Raw genomic sequence first — 21258 nt, 5'->3', positions numbered from 1 at the left:
CCTGCCGAGGGGCTGGACGTTGCAGCAGCTTTCATTAGAAGGCCCTGGTGGATGGCTGCCCGCGCCAGCTGAAGTCTCTTGGCTGGAAAGGAAATTTGTCTTTGGGATGACTTCAGATGCATGGTTAGTCTGGTTTACTGAAGAATCAAAAAACAAAAACAAGCAAACAAACAAACGAAAAACAACAGGGTCCACATAGATATGCAAATCTGGGGCTTGACAAAACTTGCTGGAACTGAAATAAAGGCCTGGCCTAAAGGGCAAAGCTCAGGTTGAGCTTGGTCTGCTGTGGGGCAGGACCTTGAAGCAATACTGCAACCCAAAAGCACTGGAGAGCTCAGTATCTGGCCTGAAAACCTACCTAGCCCATGGCTGTAGAAGTAGTTAAAGGAATTGCATGCTGTTTTGACTAAAAATACATTTTTTTTTTATCATGGGAACAAAACTCAATTATAATTGAATATACTTGATACCACAGCTTGATCTTACTACCATTACTGTGTCAGGAAAATATTAAGCAATACACTGACAAAGTTTGTGGTGACACTATATATTTACTCCTATTTAAGGGACAAACTAAGTGTTTAGATTTGGTGGTAGTTAAACTGCAAGGAAATAGGTGTTCTGCTCCCTTGAGTGTTCCCCTGAAAATAGCTCAATTAAGGGACTAATTGAAGAGTAAAGATCTCCCCTGCAGGGTTGAAAAATGCCTATCTGGCATGGCAGTGCCATCCCTGGAAGTTTCCTTCACCAGAGACTTTAAATCTGGAGAAGACCAGGACAAAACGGGGAGGCAGATGGCTCCGTGGTGGCATGGGCAGCACCCCCGGGTACCCCTGCTGGGCATCCCGCCCCGGCTGCCCACCTGCCCCGCTGCCGGCGATGCCGAGCTGCGCTGTAATGATCCACCTGGCAGTACCCGTGAGAGGTAATTTTACAGAACCCCGATGAATCAAGTCATCAATCACTGTCACATCAAGTAGCAGGAGCGCGTGCTCCCAGCCTGGAAAAGCCTATGCGTGCTTAGGATTAGGTTGCAAGTAAACTCAGCAGCACTAAAATGCTTCCCTAAGTAAGCACTGGCAAAGTCCCTGCTGAAATGTGGCAAAGTTTGTGCACTGGCTCCAGCGGAGCTTAAATCAAGCCCTATGACTTAAAGTCTGCTGATGCTTTAGCACACAATTACTGCGAGCAGAAGTACTCCTGGCAGTGAAGTTATCCATGTGCAGAAGTATTTGCAGGATCAGGGCATAGCTGCACCATCCTTTGTTCCTTTCATCACACTAGCAATGCTGAATTAAGCCTTCAGCTTTGTCTTTTTCTTGTACACAAGCCCTGCTGTATAGCTACATCACTGTAATAAATGAGGAAGGAGAGGACTTGTGTGGCAGAGGGAATATGATGGGAATAATTATAACAATAAAATGTTAATTAGTTTCTTTTCTTGAAGAATCTTCTTTCCGACTCAACACAATTCCGCTGAAGAACTGAAAAAAAAAGCAAAAAAAAAAAAAAAAGCCAAAAGAAGAACTATTTTAAATCTTAGGGTTTTATGTACTTGGGAGTGTTTCCTTTTGTCAGAAAGACCAAAAACACAGCAAGAGAGTTGAAAATGCTCTGTCAAAGATGCAAATAACACGAAGAAGTTTTTAACCAGCCCTAATCATCATGTAGTGGGGGAAAGAGCATGGGGAAGAACAAAGACGTGTGGTTTCTCACACTCTCCCTTCATTTCTACCTCCCCTTGTGCCAAATCTTTCTTTTAAATATATATTAAAAACTCCACTTTGCTGCCCTGCTAACTAACTGCTGGGGACGTGCTGGGCTCTGCGCTTCCCTCAGCCTCCCGGCCTCAGCCCTCTGTGCCCTGCACGGGGCAGGGCAGGAGGCACCTACAGGATGCTCGCCCGCGATATGGGGACATGTCAGGGCACCAGGGAGCTTTGGATAAGCGGGGTGAAAAGTGGCACACTGAGCCATGGCCAGGGATGGGCAGGGGCAGGGCAGGCAGGTGGTGCTGTGGGCCTGATCCTGATCTGGGGCTCTAAGCCTGCCTGAAGTTGTGATCCTGTGGGAGCTGCTTGCTGAGGGCTATCAGCATCCCAGAGATCTCGCCTTCCCACACGGGAGGTGAGCACAGCTCACCAAGAGTTTGCCTCTTCCCCCACTTCCTCAGCCCGGAGATTAAGAGGTGACAACAGAGGTTGGAACCCATAGTGCTTAGAACAGAAATATGTATGTATCTATGTGTCTATAACTGTATATATTTTTACTTTGTAACTAAATGAAGCTCCTTGAGAAGGAAATTCCTGGGAATTCTGATTGTGTGACCCCTTTGACTACACTTTTCTGTGACTCCGTACAGCTTTAGAAGCGCTGCTCTGCAAAGGCAGAGAATGCTGTGCTCAAATATTTGAGCACTCGCTCACAGAGGATTTGAAATTGTGCATCTGACTGTGCAATTTGCATTTCATCACCTAGTGCTGGAACAAATAAAAGCAAATGAGTAATGATCCGGCTCCATGGTCTCGCTGGTGCTGCTGTGCCAGGAATTATCCTGGCTCGGTGGACACGGTGCTGGGTAGGAGAGGGGACTTGGCTTCTTCTCTGCCACTTACCTGCTGGATGGCCTCAGGCAAGTCCCTTAACTCCCCACTGCTCCAGTTCCTGCTCTTAATCCACCACCACTGACCCTCTTTTTAAGAGGTTTGAGGTGAGTTAATGGCGAGGGGTATTTTAGCACTATATTGAGACAAGATTGGGCCAGCTGAAGACTTGCACTATTAAAAAAAATAAATAAAAGAAAAAAAGAATGATTTCACCTTTACACAGATCCATGGCAGTCTGTGTGGTGACTCTCTGCTCTGGGGTGACTTTCATTTGCAAAGGGAAAAAAAAAATCATGGAGCTACTTAGAAGCAATTCAGAGTGATGAATACATGTGAGAATACTGCCATTTGCTCATGAGCAAACAGCAGCAAGAAAGAAATAAAAGTCAATAGAAGAGGCATCGGTGTCTATTCAGCGAGCCCTCGTTTACATACAGCAACTCGTACTCAGGAAATGAGTGCAGTACTTGGAAACAGCGATCTCTGTCAAGCAGGGATGGGTGAGCTCTGTTTCCGATGAAGGCTGATGACTGAGGAAGTCATAAAAGCTATCAGGGAGAGGAAAGAGGCAGGTGACATGTGTAAGGAGGCAAATATTAAGGGGATGAAAGGGATTATAAAGCAAAGCTGAAAAGATGTAAAAAACTGATTAGGAAACCAAATATGACAGAGAGAGAATTGCCCATGGGGTGAATAAAAAAAATACAAGATTTCTTTTAAACAGGTAAAGGAGACAAGATTAACGGGGAGGCCACTGGACCACTGCGAGGTGGTAGAAGGAGCTTATTAACATGGGGAGAGGGAATGAAATGAGGGAAATGAAATGATTTCGCCTGGCTGATGCTCATGGGGGAACCTGGAGTTGCCATGCAAGGCACAGAGACAAGGTTTCCTGCAACAGCAAAGCAGGGAAGAGCTCAGAACAACCCTGGCAATCACCAAGGCAAGCTCATGCTGCTGGAGAAGGACAAAGGGCTGCTTGTGGCAAGTGTGTTTTTAACCCGTGCTGCTTAACAGAAGAGCAGGAAAGATTAAGTGCCCAATAACAAAGGTTTGGGGTCTGTCCTTGGAGATAAAAAGAGGTGAGGAGAAAATGATCTAAAGCAAACATCTTTGAACATCCGTGACAAGAGATGGACGGAAACCAAGACATATTTGCAGTAGGTTATCAGCTGGTAGAAATGAATGAGAAACACACATGCTCTTATTCCCACTAGCTGAGAATCTGGCTCCAGACATGCAGTGTGATTTTAATCAGAGGCCAGGTTTTAGCCATGTTAGCAGGGATGAGATCACCCAACATCTGGAGAAATATGAACTGATAAAAATGTATCTACCCAGCTTCATAAAGGGTAAATCTTGTCTGACAAATCTGGCAGAATTTGTTTTAGGATCTAATGTGAAAAACAGACAGGGGCGAAGCAGTGGAGCTAATCCACATAGATTTCAGAAAAGTCATTTAAACGCAGCCCGGGATGGTAGACTAATACGTAAGGTTAGCAAGTATGGCATAAAAACCATTGTCCTTGAAAGACTAAGGAAATGGTTAGGTGATTAAGGGCAGGTTGTAATGGTAAAACTTTATGGGTCAGAGAGGAGGACGGTGATGTGGTGAAGACAGCTATATTTGAGGTTATTACGATGACAGTTCAAGGCATCAGAGGTAGACTCATACTTTTTACTCTGTAGAAAAACTATTCTGAGAAAAGTGCTACCCTGGGTGGTTCTAATCCAAAAATCACACCGAAACCAAGGCCAGTCTATCTTCTGGGGGGCATTTACCTTTGTGGAATATAAAACGTTCCCAGGTCAGCAAAGCATACAATGCACAGGAATTAAATCAGGCCCAATGAGCCCAATAAATGAAAAAAAAGCACCCCACCCTAGGCCAGGGCAAGGTCAGGATGGCCAGAGGAATATATATTATGGTGATGGGGTTTCCTGAGCTGAAAGATCTCAGAAAGAGGAAAGGATTTAAGTAAAGATGTGGCACCTCCTGAATGCACACATACCCCGTCTGGACAGACCTGCACATTGGTCCAGGTTCTCCAGGGCGATGGTGGGCAAGGCACAAGATAACAGGATGCACAAGAGCAGGGGAGAAAACAGAGAAAAACAGGCAGAATACAAAGGGGATGGTCCAGAATATGTCACTGAGAAAGGGGCGGTGGTTAAGCGAAGACTCAGGCAGGCTTCAGCAGTGTAACGCAGCACCTCTGTCAGCCACTTTTACTAAAAAGCATAGCAGATGTTCCCACAGTACTGGGAGCAGCAGTGTGCAAACTGGAGATTGCAGTGAAGCCCCTCAGCACATCCTCTGCAAAATATGGGCCCTCTGCAAATGCCCATCCTGTGGGTGAATCTAAACACACTTTGAGTCTCCATGTACAGGGCTGGGATTTTCTCTGCCTCACACTCATCAGAAGTCCCCAGGGCTGGCATTTCCAAGCATTCAAAGGACTTGAGGTTTGCCTGAATGTCTCACAACTTACTTGCATCCCTCAGACCAGCAAAGCCAGGCTGGGAATGTCACCAGGAGCCAGCCATAAAAAACTCACCCCTCTGTGGCAGCTCGTCTGCTCTTTCCCCTTCAGGTGTAGGTGAAACCAAGGCATTGCCTGAAGCCAGGGGGGCCAGCACAGCCCCAGCCCACCCCACAAACCCAGACATGGGGCAGGGGGATGCTAGTACAGGAGCAGGAAGGCAAAGAGGGGAGCACTGCTCACAGCACCCCTGCTCATCGCAACAAGCTGCGGCACAGATAGGAATCCCAGATTGATTAATTGATTAATCACACCTGCTAATTACATTGAACAAATAGGCAAAATTAATATTTGATGTGGGTCTCTAAAGAGACTGTATGGATCAATTTTCCACAGATAAGACAGCAAAGTTCCTGCAGATAACACAGAGAAGCTCGGCAGCAGCTTCCTGGCTACAGCTGGCTCTGAATCTGCCGACACTCTGCGAGGCAGCGCTCGTTGCTTGCACCCGGTCATGCAGAGCCCTGACTCGAGTGTCATACATGAGTCGTGTTTGTTAAGACATGCACACACATGCGTGTGTTCAAAGCTGTTTTCGGTGCTGCCTGTCTGCTGCTCCTCTGAAATCTGAACATCAAAAACACATCAAGATAATGAAAATAAGAGATCAGCTGCATTTAATACATAAATCTTTGTTATAAGCATTGTTCTGCAGCTCGGGCTGACTTCGAGTCAAGCTCCCATTAATATTTAGTAAAAATATTAGTGTTTTTCAAAGGCCTGTGAAAATTCCCTTGTAAAAAATTCTGTGGTTGTGTATCCAGAGCACAACTCAGTATCGCGCAGAGACAACTGAAGGCTGCAGCAGCACTTCGGTCCTGTTTACACCCTTAACAGGGGGAAATTCATTTGTGTGTGTGTGGCCCTTTTCAAAGGAGTCCAGGTTCACCTCTCATTCGCATGTGTGCTGACCGCAGGCAGAACAGCCCAACTGGAAGCATAACTTGCAGGTCCTGCAGTGCAGAGCACACAGAAACCCACGGGCATTATAGGCAAAGCCAGGTTTGTTTCAGTGACCTTGCCAGGGCCACTGCCAAAACCTGTCCTTATTCTCTGGGATCTCTTCACCTCAGAGCCAGCTCCTGCAGTTTTTTTTTTGTTTGTTTGTTTGTTTGTTTTTTGTTTTATTGGAAAGCTCTGGATTCTTTGGGGGTGAAGGTTCCTACATAAATAGACATTATTATTGTATATTTGTCAGGAAGATTCTGCACTGATTTGGTGGCTTTGTGGAGAATGGATTTTAAAATGGATTTGTTATTGTGACAATGAAATTCTTTTGTCTTGCTTTAATGCCTAACTATCACCTAGTATAAGTAACAGCCATTCTGCAAATCTAATTCCAGGTTTTTGTTTTATATACCTCTACTAATCTAGAAAATCTGGTTGTATTAAGAAACAGCATCAGAAAGGAGTTAAACCAGTATATCCTTATAAAGCTGAGATAGGCATGAAATGGAAGGAAAAATCCTCCTGAAAATAGGCTGTGTTTTCAGTCCCAGGTCTTTATATAATAAACCTACTTTAGAAAATTCAGACCATCTACAAACATTTTTTTGGATGAGTATGTTTCAGGCTCATAAAGTCATCTTGGGAGAGTAAAGAACACCTTGTGTTCTCACAACAAATATTTCCTCATCTTCAGAATGATTTTCTGATGCATGAAAAAAACACTGCCTTTATTTTCATAAGTGATATCTGCACTGGTGAAGGGCCTGGCATCGGACCAGCCAGCAGATGCATGGAGCAAGAGTGAAATCAGATGGTTGTGAACCAGCTCTTGGCTCAGGCTGGTACCTTTCAAAAATTGAACCTTACCTTCTAGAAGATGAAGTCAATGTATCTAAGGCACTTATGAGGTCCTCGTTACTGATGTGCCCTAATTTCTAGGCTGTGTTCAGCCCCGCAGCACGCCTCTGAGGTAGGCAAGTGCCATTAATGGCATGCACCAGCCTAGCACTCAGGCCGGGTTCATAAAACGACAGCGGTGCCCACCGTGGGAACCGGGTGGAATAAAGCTTCCTGAGTTCAAAATTGAAATCCTGAAAACTTCTGTTCAGTTGCCAGCAAACCCTGAATCATCTAATGTCCACAGACACATTTCCCGTTTCCTTTAAGTGTCCTGGGTGCCTCAATCCAGCTTTTGTGCCTGCCCAGCTGCTTTACAGATCAGCAGCTCGCAGCCAGGAGCAAATGGTTCAACAAGGAGTGGGGCTGGTGACTCAGTCCTGTCTCCAGCTGGGACCAGTTTTACCTGCCTAGACCCTGGTAAGAAGACTGAACTCCACTTTTACAGAACATAAGTTTCTTGCGGTGCGGTTTCTTGGATTTTACTGTGTGCTCTGGCCTGCCTCCAGTGGGACAGGAGTCCCCAAATCCGCTCAGTGCCACCAATGCAGAAGTCAGAACTTGCAACATTAAAATAACTCAAATTCCTCGTGTTTTTTTTTTTTTTGCTTGTTTGTTTGTTTTTGTTTTTGAGATAACAGATGGACTCATATCCAATGAAACAACTTGCAAACTGTGGTAATTATCTAATACCTGAGTTACTACTGTGTCTGAGAGCCAAATGCCACTCCATCCCCTCTGACCAGGAACATACAGAAGACTTCTCCCTGCTGGCTCTGGGTGAACTGTCCTGCTGATGGGCACAGCGCCTGTCCATCTGCAGACAGCCCCGAACCAAGCAGAGCAAGCCGAAAAAAAAAAAAAAAAAAAAAAAAAAAAAAAAAAAAAAAAAAAAAAAAAAAAAAAAAAAAAAAGCCAGAGCCTAGGAAACGAGGTTGTGGGCAAATTCCCAGGCATCACACCGAAAGTCACCTCCTGATCTACGTGGCCTGACTCACAGCTCGGGGTCAAGTTAACAAAATGTGCAGACTCCCAAGGCCAGCAGCAAAGGAGCAAGCCAGATGTGATTGTCCCCAGCAGCTGCCCAAGGCACGGCGCGGCCAAGCGGAGCGGCGGGGAGCAGAGCTGCAGCTGCAGTGCTCAGGAGGGCCACACTCAAGTGTGCGAGCCCTGCGTCCCAGGAATGCAAACTTCTTACAAATAGGAAATTCCTTGGATTCATGCGCTTAGGTTGTGAGGAGGAATGAGCCTTTAAAAATTCTCACAGTCACTTTGTTCCCCTAATCTGGCAAGAAGGAGGTTTTTACGCTCATCGGAAAGGAAAGCACAGCACACCTTAAAATGAATATGGATAACATTATTCTATTACTCTGATGATTATCACCTAAATTGCCTTGTAAAATGTTTAACACTGTTTATCCTGGTGGTGTTTTGACACTGGAGAAGTTCTCAATCCGGGACAAACAAGGGATGATCGGCAGCAAGGCTGCTGGTGCCAGAGTGCGGTGGGTGACGGCTGAGCTGCTGGGTCACACCGAGCCCCGAGCTCGTCCTCACGCTCATATGCAAGCTGAGTAGTTTGACAGCAGGCCATGAGCTTCACTGAAGGCTAGGGCTTGTTCCTGGCCCTGCTGCATGAAGCCTCTCCTCTCCTTCTCACCCTTTTACCCCCCTGCTGGGACCCCGTCAGCTCTCGATAACGAAGGGCTTGGTCCAAAGGCAGACGGCACCAACCCCAGCAGCACGACCTCAGCGGGAGGAGAGCAGCTCTTTGTAAGCCTGGCCACCACTGCTGCTCGGATGCACAGGGGCATGGGATGGGGCATTCTGTTTTTAGTCAGGGTATCCTTTGCCAGTCAGCTCTTATAAAACTTACAGTGACACAAGACACTTACTGGCAGATGAAATAGTTCAGTGTATACACGGTCCTTGGGGGAATAACATCATTTCTTGTTCTTCTTACCAGTATTGTTTAACCAGGTCTCACAAACGTGTTTGTAAGTGAGTGGAGTGCATCTGGGTTTATCAGAGGTGCCTACCTCAGCCTGCACCAGCAGCTGTGCCTGCACCCACTGCTGCCTGGCAGCACCTCCTTGGAAATTTAAAAAAATTAGCAGTCAGGATTAGAGTCAAATGACATTTGCTCATCCAAGATTTCTTTCAGTAACTGACACAGGGAGAAAGAAAGAGAAAACCTGAATAATTGAAAGGGGAGGAGGGAGAATGAAAGAATAAGGAAAAAAAAAAAAAAAACCCTCAGTTCTCAGTTGGCAAGAGGAAATCCCACCAAGGATATGTAGAGATAATACTGAGCTGCTATTATACGACTGCATCCCTCTAAAGAAGAAGTTATCTCTCAATGGATCTGCAAAGATGTTTTAAACAAATCAGTAAATGAGCTAGTCTGGGGACGTGAACAAAATATGTGTGTTTTCCAGTCTCTAAATATAAACAAACAAAACATAAATATTCAAAGATCACTCTAGATAGTCCTCTTGAAAACTCTTTGAGGAATAAAATAAATGTTAGGGGTGTTTATATTTTGGAGCAGATGATCTCCATGGGGGAAGAGCCAGGAGGGGAAGGAGCTGTCTTCCCCGGTCCCCCTGGCTGGTGATTTACTCACCCATCACTGCAGCCCAGTGCCGAGCAGTGTCCACACCACATAAAGCTCAGTGCTAACATACGACACACATAATGGACCTGCTTGGAAGTCCTCGCTTGAGGATTTATGAAGAACAATCTAATTATTCAACTCAGTGCTGCTCACTACCATTATTGCTCCTATTTAAAGCCTCCGTGGAATAGGCCGTTTGTCTCCGGGGACAGCCCTTGTCATAGTGGTTTTCATTGATAGAAATACACTCCTCTGTTTTGATAGCAACCCAGCTAATCCTGGAGGGACTCGGTAAACATATCTCATACTTGATAGGCCCAAGAAATTAGGCCTTGACAGCCCAGATTTTCCAGGAGCAGAGAGATGGGGTTGCTTTACCAATAAACTCTAATTAAAGGGGAGCAGGAGCCAAGCCCATCCTCTGTTTGCAGCAAACACGAAAGCACTTGCTGGTTTCCTCCAGCTTGTAATTGTTTCAGCATCCTGAAGGAGGGAGGGGGCTGTCAGCCTCCCAGGCCTGATCAAACGGAGGATGCTATGTTATTTATAACCCTATGATATGTAACAGATGAGGGAAGTCACCTTGGCTAAGCAAGTGACTCGTGTAACCTAACCTTGGGGTAGCTACCTATTGTGCGCAGCAGCAGGGTGAACACAAGCCACAGGCCCACAGAATGGGAAGGGAATCCAGGGGACATCTCTCGTTCATGTGGCACAACCACGTGGATTCCCTCCTCTTAGGTGGAAAATGGTTTTTAATTTGCCTGAATATTTATCAATTCTACGTGCATCCAAAAAAAAAAAAAAAAAGCATCCTTTGTTCCTCCTCACCTACCAAGAGCTATTGAAGCTTTGCATTTTCCCCTGTAAAATAACTGAATGTGGGTAAGGGGAGTGAACATTTACTAAAATGCATTTGTGGACAGTCACCAAATTCCTTTCATTAGCTACTGGCAAACAGCTGAATGCTACCTGTGACCAAAGAGATGATGAACAATAAGAATGCACAGCTTTAAGCTGGCCAACCTTAAAGGAAGCATTTTTTCAGCCCTTCACATGACAAACTAAATGCTGTCCTGACTACATTCCGCTGTGCTTCATGGGCTGAGCAATGTCAGGACATCCACAAGGATTTAAGGTTGTGATATTCAAGGGGGGCCTCAGGGAATTAGTAGCCAGGTTTTTAAAGGTATTTAGATACCTAACTCCCATTGATTTTGGAACTGGCTACATGTGTGGAAATCTTGCTATTGCTTTTGCTGTTTTATCTTTCTTCGCTCAAGGCAATGCTAAGAATGATATATGGGCCATAATTAAAAATATACATGGGAAGAATAACCCACATATCTCTACAATTCTCTATTCCTTTCCACTTAGGAAGCCCAGATCTCTTGTACATGTAGAAACTGGAGCATTTCTTTCCCTCTGAGAAACTAGCCATTTTTCTCCATCATCCAGATCACATTTTCAGGTTCCTGATCTGAACATACCCACCCAGCTTGGCTCTTTTGAGCATTTCTCAGCAGGACTTGCAGACCACTGTGCACTGCTTTCCCTGCAGATCTGTTTTCACTTTCATCTCTCCCAGTTTTTGAAGGCGTAATGAGCAAAAACCAGTCCCAGCTTAGCTCAAACCTGGGCAGGCAGCTCAGAGGTGCTACAACAGCTGCATGGGGAAGGGAGGGCATGCAGCTCCTCACAAGTTTATTTTTGAGGGCATAATCACAAATGTGATGACTTTCAGGGCACAATGTGCAGCTCCTGAACATGAAGGTTAAGAACATGTGCTTTTCCCTCAGACCTGATAGATCATTGCAAAAGGCTTGACCCACTCTGCCCTATGTGTGATGCAAAACCCAACAGCTTTGGCTGCTTGTGGCTAGTGTTAAAAGTGCTGGGTGTTGGTGTGTTCCCCCCTACACACACTGTGGCCTGAAACAATGTTGATAAATCGTGGTATAACACGAATAATCTGGATTCTGATTTACTGACTGGGACATATTCGAATGTCTGTACGGCAGAAGATTTCCTCTTATGCTGAATATGATAAAGGGTAAAGGAGCTTTATTCCTCTAAGAGTTACAAGGACCCAATTTACACAGAAAAATGTGGCTGATGCTCTCTCAGCTTCTCTAAGGGATGCTTTGCATGGGATGAAACGGGCTCAGTTCTGTTCTACTGTCAGAATGGCACCAAGGTGGGGTGGGCTTCAGTCATTTTTTGCATACATTACTCTTACAGAAGGCTTGGACCTGCAGTCCAAGTCCTGTAATTCTCTGGTTCTAATTACCAAGGGAAAAGGTTTGAGGAGCCCCTGAACCCCCCAGCTGTTGGCATGAGCCCATTTCTCTGCAGAAGCTGATACCTGGCAGCATCCAGCCTCAGGCACAGGCAGGCTGGAGCCACTCTGCTACTAAGGGAGCAGGAAAACTGTGACATTTATAATACAGGACACTTGTGATAACATTTTTTTAAAGATCTGAAGATTAGGCATCAAGTCCAACTTCATTCTCAGTTAACAAGGAGAACAAAATACCTTGAAAGGGTGATTCAGCCCACCCCAAGTGCAGGGATCCTGGCTGGCTGGCACGAAGGAGACACCTTGGCTCTGTGAAAATTGTTGAAAGTTCGTGCAGTTGCTGAAACAATGTGACTTGACTGCAAACACTGCAACCAGAAATCAGTTATTTCTTTTTTAACCTGCTGCCTGAAAACAAGATGAATGCAAGCCAAAAAATCACATGGCTGTGTTATAGATCGTGCTGTATCACAACTAGCAAGGAAAGGCTTGTTCCCACCCTCAGCATGGATGTTTGCTGCTGAAGGCAGTAAAAGTGCAGCTGAAGTTATTTTACTAACTTGTAAATAACAGCCCTCCCAGATCATAAATTACTTTCCAATAGGAATTTACTCTTCCGGGTAAGATGAACAACTCTAAAAAGCAGCCTGTAGATGCTGTCTGCACTGATTTCATTGCAGGACCAGGGTCATGGAGCTTAAAGCAAATCTCTGTTCTGCACTCCCACCTTCCTTCTAGATTAAACCCCCCAAAATAGCAAAGCGGCCAGGGCTGAATCCAGCGGGCCCAGTGAGCAAGATGGCACATTGGACAACAAAGGGAATTCTAGATCACAAGCACTCAGAAGTCAGACATGGCAAAAGCTCGGGTGGCTCCACAGGACACCACTTTCTCAGGGCTTATCACACTTTTTGGCTGAGAGACAGCTAGCTTAGCTGGAGCCATCCATGAGCTGACTGAGGGCTCTGAAAGCAGGCTGCTGCTGGGGCAGGGCGTGTGAGCAGCAAGCAGCGGGTATCAGAAATGCAGCGGTTTGCTTTCTTATGAGAAGGTCAAAGCAAATCCCTAAGAGTCAGGCCAGCCCATTTTAACAACGTCTGATGGTGCTTTTCCCATGCCAGAGCTGTGATTGCTCTCTTGCCCTGGCTGCCTCTGCAGCACCGCAACACGCTGAACTGCACAGCCTGTGTGCTCCAAGGGGGGCTGCAGCATGGGCAGGAGCTGGGAGAGGGAGAGAGAGAGAGGGAGAGGAGAAGAGAAAGAGAAAGAGAAAGAGAAAGAGAAAGAGAAAGAGAAAGAGAAAGAGAAAGAGAAAGAGAAAGAGAAAGAGAAAGAGAAAGAGAAAGAGATGAAGGAAGGAAAGGTGGAAAGGGGAGGGAGGGAGGGAGGGAGGGAGGAAGGAAGGAAGGAAGGAAGGAAGGAAGGAAGGAAGGAAGGAAAAGAAAGAAAGAGAGAGAGAGAGAGAGAGAGAGAAAGAGAGAAAGAGAGAAAGAGAAAGAAAAAGAAAGAAAGAAAAAGAAAAAGAAAGAAAGAAAGAAAGAAAGAAAGAAAGAAAGAAAGAAAGAAAGAAAGAAAGAAAGAAAAAGAAAGAACTGTCAGTAAATTGGGCCCAACGTACAGCAGTCCTACATATGGGAACTGGCCTTGGAAGCATTGCACATCAGGGCTCACACCTAATAAGGCTGATCTACTGCAAAAATACTTAGTTTGGCTGTAACTTACTTCCCTCAGTCTGTTCCAAAGAATAAACATCCTTTGTGCCCGGCCCTCCCTACACATGTGCACACCCCCGTGCACAACCCCCCATGCACACCCCCATGTGCACAAGCACGTGCACACCCCCAGACCCGCAAGCTGCTCAAGCTTCCATTCTGCCCAAATTAGCCTCATTGCTTCCTATAGTCTGCCTAACACTTTTGGCACTTTTCTGAGTGAAACGTGCTACCTCTTCTAATGAGGGACGGAGCAACCGGCACCCAAGTACATTCCAGCAATAAGTTGCAGTTTACTTTAAAGTCATTTACTTTTTTTTATGAGGAGGTGAAGGCAAAGTTACTTCATTGTGGGATTTCTTTTGCTTCCTGTTTTAAGTTTCCAGGTTCTTGTAACAAGCTGCTGCCTTCTGCCCCACAGGTGCCTGTGTTATCATGGAAAGCAAGCGGCTCTTCCTTCTCTCCTCCTTTCTCCCCACCTCTCTCCTCTCTTCCCTTTGCACCATGCTGTGGGGCTGTCGGAGCCCCAGCTACACCGTGAATGGCCACTGAGAGCCCTTATGGGAGAGAGCATGGGGAGATTTTACAGATTTTACAACACATCTGGGTATGAAATTGGTCCTTTTAAGGCTCCCCTGGACACTGTCAGCTTATAGGCACCCCACGTAGCACCCAGCCAGCTCTGGTGCAGGCCTGCAGACTGCAGAGGGACGACTGAGCCTGCAGACCTCAGGCTGGGATTTCGACCTGCCCCAGCTTCAGTGCTGCTAGGATCTGAAAAATGAACCTGACTTATTGAGACTATGGCGGCAACTCAAATGAAATTTGGGTTCACACTTTTACAAGTTTAAAAACATGGATTTTTTTTTGCTGGAGTCATAAGTCTTTAAACGGCTATGTAAGACCCCACGGCCTCATGGAAAAGTCAGCGTAGAATAACTCCCTTGAATAAGTTAAAGCCTCTCCTGACCTCACAACTAAAGTATTTGAGGCACTAAATGAAACAAGGCAGTGGGAGAAATAAAAGGTTCTGTGGACATGCTACAGCATCTCTTTATCTTCAGAGCCTGAAGAGGGTGGAGCGCAATTAGCTCATCCACGAGAAATTTGGGCAGGCGAGGAGCTTCAAGAAGCACTGAATTCAGTTCCAGGCTGGGATGCTGCTGTCCCCTGGAAGGTAGCAGTCAGCCTGGCAAGGCATTTCTGCAAGAGGCTGTGGTGGCCAGAGCAAATGGGATCTGGAGGGGACTAAGAGAGGACAGATGCCTTGGTGGCCATTAGATTCCAAAGCCCAGGTGCAAACTCTGTGCTGCTGCTTTGCAGAACAAGGAGAGTAGAGCAAAGGGAAGAATCATTCTGGCAATGCCCCATTCCTCACAATTGCTCCATACCGAACATCAGAGAGACGAGGATTTTGCACAGACCCACGTCTTGCTGTCTATGTAATTTGGTCTCTCCGAGGAGTGACACTGCTGCGCAGCTTCATACCCGCTGCCAGGAAGGAGCAGAACTTCCAGGCTTGGTGCAAGCCCCGGGATGCATCCTAGCCCAAATCATGTTTTCTGAGAAATAGAGGAAGAAGAAGATATTCCCAGGCAGCTGGATGTGAGAGTATTTCAATATCCGCTCATCCAAGCTTTAATCTCTAAATTGCAAAAACATTAACATTATTGATTGATCAGACATCAATCCAACAGGAAATTTAATTAAATTAAAATGTGTCACTGAGCAGTCCTCACTGCATCACATATAAATCTTGGGTAATAAGTTGACAAAGACAGCCACGATTGATACTGTGTTCCCAGCTTAATTTATCCCCCACCATTTTATTTTCCTGTGCTGATAATGAGCGTGCCCACAGACATTCCCATCTGCAGGGTGTCGCTCCGATGCACACCAGCCCTAAACCCCAGCTCCCAGACCCCCACCAGCACTGAATGTGGATTATTTACAGTCAGCAAGGCTCGCACCAGCCAGCTTCTGGGGCAATACCTCCATCCAAGGCGCTGCCAGGGGCTGGCCCTGCTCAGTGATGGCTGAGCACAGCTTTCCCATTTCAGACCTCATGGCAGTAGTTTTGTCACTGGTGAAACCACTTCACAGAACTGCGCTGGAGCCACCGCCGAAGCTCAGACACATGCAGATAATAGCAAGATGCTAAGATGGATGATTAAGAAACAACTCCGTACAGTAACTTCTTTGGAGTATTATAAATCATTACGGCTGGCTGAATAACACAAAAAGAGATTAAGAAATATTTTCTCCAATTCATTTCTGAACAGCAGTGGGTTTGGTTTGCTGTCAGTAATGGCAGCGTGATATTTACTGTAATTTATTATTATTGTCAGTGCTTGCTGCTATTCAGGCAGCCACCGGCTATTTACCAAAAAAAAATTGGGAATACATGAAGTTTGTGTGGGCTTTTTTTCTAAGCTATTTCTTGTACCCGCTGGGGTCTCTTTGGTTCCCCAACATTTGTTGTTCTCCTTCCCGAGTACCAGAGTCCCTGGGGAAGCAGTGGGGCTGCCCATGATCCAGCTCACGCACGGCAGGGATGGGGAAGAGTGAAAGGGAGCAAGTCAGCAGCCGATGCTGGGCTGCAAGGTCTGTGCATTCAGTAAAATGTGGGGAGGGAAGGAAGGGAAACCCGGATCAGTATTTATAGACATCAAAATCCAGCACTAAGCATTTTGCAGAGAGAAGGAAAACAAAGATTAGGTTACTGAGGTGAACCCTATTTGCAGTCAGCAGCTTCCAGGCTCACCAAGCAGCATGCACGCCCTGCGGTCTCTGCTCCTGAGCACCAAGCTGCACGTGAGCTGTGCTACCTTTAGGAACCACTCGGATTGTTTTTTCTGCTGTTGTCTTTAATCTTCCTAAATCCCAACTCTAATTCAGTCTCTTGATAGCCGTCCTCTAAACAAATACCAAGGTAATAGCGATCAGCTTGTGACTGGATGTGAAAATAGAGCTGTCTCGGCATTGATTCCCACAGACAGGGCACAGATTGTCTCTGTCTCCACCTCCCACTTGCAGCACAGGAACAGGTTTCGTGCCTTTGTCACAAGTGCCAACCTGAGGAAGTTGCAATGCCAAAGCAAGGAAAGGAGCGGTGGATTTACTTGACAGCATTCGTTGCTGACAATAAATCTCTTCCGAATTTGATCCGTAAAGGTTTCCTTCTCCGTGGTCCATGTCATAGGTGGCTGTTCTGGGGGGTGTGTTTCAGCCCAGCTCAGCCCCAACACATCTCTGCTTTGCAAGGAAAAACCCACACTGAACAGAACATAAAAAGTGAGCTCAGCTGCAGGGGGGAACAACTCTAGAATGGCATTCAGAGGCCATGATTAAAGAGCTGTAAATTACAAAGTGTGTTAATTCCGGAGACACATTTACATGGAGTTTGTCAGACCTGGCTCTGGAACATGTATTTCCTGCAGAAACCATCCAGAAAAGCTAACAGGCTGCTTTAAACTCCAACATGCAAGAGGCCCCCAACCAGGATTTAATGGATTAGTATGGCTGGAAAGGACCATCGCGATCATCTGGTTTTGTTTCCTATGTAACACAGCTGAAGAACTTCACCCACTCGTTTCAGCATCAAAGCCATAACTTCTGTCAAAGCTATTGCATATCTTTAGAAAGACACTCACTCTTGATTTAGAGACTGAAAGCAATGCTAAATCCGCCACATTCCTAAGCCAACTGTTCCAGCCGTTAGCTACTCTTGCTATTAAAAAGGCAGACTTTCAGGCCAAATTTATCTAGCTCCAGCTTCCTACAGTCAGATCCTGCTATGTCCTCTCTTGTTGTATGAAGGAGCACATTACAGTCAGGTTTAAATTGTGGGGACTATCTCACAAGTCACTGCAAGCTTTCTCTTCTTGGATAGTCTTGGAAATATATCACCTGCGAAGATTTATGAATGGACAAATTCATTGAAAATACCATTCGCAAAATAACGGCTAGAATAGCCCACACTCTTTTCATGAAGTATTTCTGTGCATTTTCCTGTGTGTGTTTTTATTTCGCTTTTCATCTGGTGGCTCTGGGATGATACGGATGATGAGATATAGCTAAATATATATCGCACTTAGAGCTCTCCCTTAGCACACCAGCTGAGGTGTAATTCTGTGCATCAAAGCAGCAGTCTGTGTCACATCCAGCACAGACACTGAACAATGTCCCCTTAGAAAGGGCACAGGGTGAGAGTAGCTTTATGACACTATTGATTTATTCTGTGCCTGCAGTTAAAAACTATACCCAGACAGACAATAAAAATAACTGCTCTAACCATATAACAGCTTCCTGCTACTAAAATGGATTTTACACTTAAAGTCATGGAGGGCTTTTCTTTCTTTCTTTTTTAAGTCTCAATTACAATATTTTTTTTTGAATAAATGGAAATGAGAAATTGTGAGAGCTGTTTTAGTCCTGATGTTTTCCTTTTTTTCTGATATACTTAGTGTTTAGAAAGTCCAGGATCATTTTCCTGTCGCATAGTTGTGTCGTAAGTGGTCACCATAACTGGGTATTAATCAGGCCAGATAGTTTAGTGCAGGCTTCCTACATGCAGAAATATGCAGTAGGAGTGGTAATCTGGAATGGATTTAACATATAAAATAAAATTGATTACAGTCTTTGCGGTCAACTGGATGAGCTGGGATTGAGGTCTTGGCCTTAGATTTGAATTTTAAAATAATATCAAAAGCAACAGGATCATCTCCCAGAAAACTCCTTTTAACTCAAAAGACCCCACTGAAGGAACAGGTTTGCAGGCTGAGATTTATGCAAGCTGCAATTTCTTTGCTGCATCGAAACTGGTGTTTAAGCAAGTTGCTAGCAAGTTTCTGTGGTAGCAGGAAAAACAGCTCAGAGAAGGGAAAAGGAGAGGGGAATCTGCTGTTCAAGTGCCATTCCCTTTCTATTGGTTTTATGATTCAGGAAACATTGCCTGAATAGCACATAGTGTGAGATATTGTACCATGGCCTCCTGTCCCTGGAGATGCTCTCAGAAATTACATAATTCCATCAGTAGGGATTTTACAAAAGCAAGAAAAGATTGTAATAAATGAACCCAAATCCATGAAACATTGGTGGGAAAGTCAAGATTAGGCTCTTCACATCTGTCAGGGGAATTCTTCCACTTACTGATGTTTTATGATAAATTTCAGACAAATTAATTATCTTGTTTTAAAATTAAATTATTGAATATGTCTGCAAGATATGTTTATATTTTAATTTGTAAAAAACACAAATAGGAGTATTTCCACATAAAACCACCTTGTGGAAATCCTGTGCTCTCCAGTCCAGGGAGAGAAGACATGATCTTTTTCATCCTTGCTTTTACATATCCTTTTGGTAACTCTGGCACTGGAAACCCTAATGTCAGTTCTTGCATCAGGTGGCATTGTCTGGTGAAGTGCTCAGGTGGATGTGACACCAGAGACAATGATCTCTTTTGGTTTCTCAGATTTTCACATAATGGACAGCAGACAATAACAAAGATGGAAATTAACATTTCCACTTAAATTATAGGGTTGATTATTAATCTTCATCGTATCTTCCATTCACCCACACAAACCGGTATCTGGCCCTTACATTTCACACCTTCTCCCTCATACTGGATTCACCATTTCAAGAGTGCAATTTCCCAATTTTACTTACACCTCACTTTCATTTTTATTACTTTCTGTGAATGTGACTATTTTACATCCTAACAATCACCACCGACTTCTGAGGGCCCACGGTGTCTGGCCAATTTTGAATGTGCAGAATCATACAGTCATCTAGCAGTTCATTGAACTTTTCCCTGGAGCAGCCCTGGACTGCTTTGGAGGTGCCATGGGACCCCTGCACAAAGCCAGTGTTGATGGTTTCCTGCGTGGGTGGCTGCTTTGCTTGTCCCTCTGTGGCTGCACTGCTCAAGTGCAGCTCCCACGGGACTGGTCTTTAAAGGAGGTTCATGACAGCAAGTTGCACCAGAGCTCCATCAGCCTGGGGTGAAACCCTGAGCTCTTCAAATAGGAAGATAACTGGGAGCAGGATTTCTCCCTGAAAGTCCTTACAGCTCTGCAATGCTGAAAAAAATCCTTATGGGGGAGTGATCCCTTCTGGTGCTTTTCCAAGCCTGCTCTTGAGAGTAGCAGATATATTTATATTGGAGGTGGGTTGCTAAGCACAGTAACTACTCTACAGGAGCTAGGCACAACAAACCAGCTCCCCAGGTTTGACTCTGTGCTCGAATACAGCTATGTGGGCGTAGATGGCTGCATAACTCAATAATTGTGATAGCACATAAATCCTGAGGAGGAAATTATTTAGGGTAGCTATGGCACCTGAGGGTTTGCACTGCTAAGATGCTCAACTGGAGCTGGTCTTTCGCAGGAGCAATAAAGAGGCTGATGGTTTTCATCAGCAAAGGAAACCATTCTTGATATCTGTTGGCGCAGGTCAGAACACAGGGTGCTGCTTAGGGGATAAAGCGGGATAACAGGTCATGGAACAGCTTGACTCGAAGGGGAAAAGGTTGTGTCTCACCTGGTGTGGCCCTGTGTCATAGATTTACAGCACTTATGGAAAGGGAGCACTCAAAAACATGTGCCAACGTCGAATCTTTGAATTTGCATGCTTCTGGGATTTTGTGCTAAATCCAGGAGGTTGTTTTCACATATGTTCCTGGAAGACTGAGCAAATGTATTGTGCCTCATTTCGTTTCCCCTCCAAAACTGGCAAAAGAGCAGCAAAAGATCTGTACATGCTGCATCGTTCTGCACTTCCAGATGGAATTGTCACCTGGGAAAGAAACTGGCTCAACAAAAAAACAAGGAGGTAAACCTGGAAGATCTAAGTGGAGGTTGCTGTCTGCTGCTCAGCCAACTGGTCTTTGGGAAGTACTCTCAAAGTTCACCAGTTCACTAGCTGGATGCCAGTTTGCCAAGAGATGCTATCGGTTGATTAAAACACAGCCTGCCAGCTTCCTGCTTGATAAAACTAAGTACAATCTGATCGGGAATTTTCAAATCCATTACAGAATGACCAGCCCATCACTTAAATCAGTGTGCACCACTTTGCCATGAATCATCAACGTACTTTGCTAATATATTTGTAGCAGCTAAACCTTGACAGTCTGTCAAAACCATCCCTGAGTGCCGGATTCTTGGGGGTGGGAAATGGCCGGAGCTTCGAACCACGAGGGTTTCCTGTTGTTCCTTGCTCAGCTGGGTGAAGGTCATTTCCTCTCCTCTCTTACACAGAAGAAACTGAACCCTCAGACCTTGAAGACAGGACAGGTTGCTCCTAGAAACAGCAGCAGCCCCTGCAAGGAGCTGTCTCCTGCACGGCCACTCTAGAAACAGAGGTGCAGTCTCGCAATTTATTTCTTCTGCATGCTGTAGCACCAAAAAAATAAATAAAACAAAAATAAGGCTGCAAAGCCAGGGTAGTAATTCTGCAGTGGAAGGAAGGGGCATGCTGCCAATGCATTAAGGATAATCCACTGGCTGGTTGGGGTGCTTAAAAAAAAATAAAAACACAACTCCTTTGTTGGCTCTTTGGAGGGTTTTTTTTATCTCCTGAGTTGGATCCCCAACTCCAGATATACATCAGTGTTTGCACATCAGCTGCAATGTAT

At 45.2% G+C, this 21258-nt stretch overlaps 1 protein-coding gene across 2 annotated transcripts in view; it reads right to left on the bottom strand.

The window, feature by feature from the left end:
- MAF (MAF bZIP transcription factor) overlaps positions 1-21258 on the bottom strand; it is a 179614-nt gene that overhangs the window by 95965 nt on the left and 62391 nt on the right. The gene's annotated exons all lie outside the window — the stretch shown is intronic.

This window comes from Cygnus olor, chromosome 12 (assembly GCF_009769625.2).
Source record: "Cygnus olor isolate bCygOlo1 chromosome 12, bCygOlo1.pri.v2, whole genome shotgun sequence".
NCBI classification, from domain to species: Eukaryota; Metazoa; Chordata; class Aves; order Anseriformes; family Anatidae; genus Cygnus; species Cygnus olor.
Note: the sequence above shows the minus strand (reverse complement) of the source record. Positions and strands in the feature narration are given on the sequence as shown.